The sequence below is a fragment of the Silurus aristotelis genome (assembly GCF_946808225.1).
Source record: "Silurus aristotelis genome assembly, chromosome: 15".
NCBI lineage: Eukaryota > Metazoa > Chordata > Actinopteri > Siluriformes > Siluridae > Silurus > Silurus aristotelis.
In genome coordinates this window covers 23,411,480-23,413,389 of record NC_139588.1, presented here as the reverse complement: position 1 = coordinate 23,413,389, position 1,910 = coordinate 23,411,480, and positions in this window count along the sequence as shown.

The window sequence follows — 1,910 nt, the reverse complement described above, 5'->3', positions numbered from 1 at the left end:
AAATCATGTCTGATGTCTATAATTAAAAATCCACACCGAATTAAAGGCTTGACTGATATCTCAGAGAATCATTCATGGATTTCGATTTTGTCCAAGATTTTGCGCACCCAAATTAATCCCATAGAAAGCTGTAATATTCTGTGCATTCCCAGAGCGCCATCTAGAGGAAATATCCATGAAATGCACCACCGCTGCTGGACATCACTCAGTGGTGAAAATTGTCACGCGCAATAACGTGCATATTATTAATATTATACCTTTTTCAATTATTTAATAATTAATTTTATCACATATATAATAACAATATATTAGTGGGAGTATAGTGAGCAATTGGTTGAAGGGATAGTTCAGTTCTTAACATGCTGGCCTTCTTATCAGAAGGTTGTAAGTTCAAATCCCAACACCACCAAGCTGCCATGGCTGGGCCCTTATGCATGGCCCTCAACCTCATTAGTATAAATTAGATAATTGTCAAATAATACAGCTATAAAATGCTGTAAATGGAGATTAATTCTTCAATGTGCAGCCCGATAACAAATGATCCACGATCCGGTACCAGTCTGGGGCCTGGAGGACAGGGCCCCCTGGTTTAAGGAACATGTTCAGGTTTATAACTAACTAAAGTATAAAACAGGAGTCAGGAGTTTCTTCATCATTTATTCCACTTAAAATCTTCCGCTTGCTCTTGAACTGTCGCTGAACTGTATGTTTGTGCAAAATAGATTCCACCAACCACCAATGGCGTTTTTAGCTTGAATGACGCCCCCCGGGTGAACCTCGCCATGATCCAACATCTCCCCCATTCATTAGTTTCAGCTTTGAGAAGCTCCTCACTGATTCAGCTACAGTCACTGGATGAGTAAAACATGTGCTCAGAGCAGTCCACATATTTGGACACATTTCTGAGAGCTGCGTTTCATGTAGAAATATTGTCCTGAATGCATTTTTGCACAATGAAATACACGTCAAGTCAAGAAGCTTTTATTGTCATTTCAACCATACAGTATATATCTGATGCAGTACACAGTGAAATGAGACAACGTTTCTCCAGAACCCTGATGCTACATACAACAACATAAAACAACAATTACAGAAACAGAAAAACACAGGGCCAAGGACTAGTAAGTGTCCTCGCCACATAAAGTGCGTGTGTGCAACCTTGTGCAAACAGACAACACAAGACAGTGCAAGACAACACAGGACAGTGCAAAGACAACACAGGACAGTGCATAAAGACAACAAAAGACAGTGCAAGACAACACAAGACAGTGCAAAGACAACACAAGACAGTGCAAAGACAATACAGGACAGTGCAAAGACAACACAGGACAGTGCAGAAAGGCAACACAAGACAGTGCAAGACAACACAGGACAGTGCAGAAAGACAACACAAGACAGTGCAAATACAACACAGGACAGTGCAAAGACAACACAAGACAGTGCAAAGACAATACAAGACAGTGCAAAGACAACACAGGACAGTGCAAGACAACACAGGACAGTGCAGAAAGACAACACAAGACAGTGCAAGACAACACAGGACAGTGCAGAAAGACAACACAAGACAGTGCAAGACAACACAGGACAGTGCAGAAAGACAACACAAGACAGTGCAAATACAACACAGGACAGTGCAAAGACAACACAAGACAGTGCAAAGACAACACAAGACAGTGCAAAGACAACACAGGACAGTGCAAAGACAACACAGGACAGTGCAAAGACAACACAAGACAGTGCAAAGACAACACAGGACAGTGCAAAGACAACACAGGACAGTGCATAAAGACAACAAAAGACAGTGCAAGACAACACAAGACAGTGCAAAGACAACACAAGCGAGTGCAAAGACAATACAAGACAGTGCAAAGACAACACAGGACAGTGCAGAAAGACAACACAAGACAGTG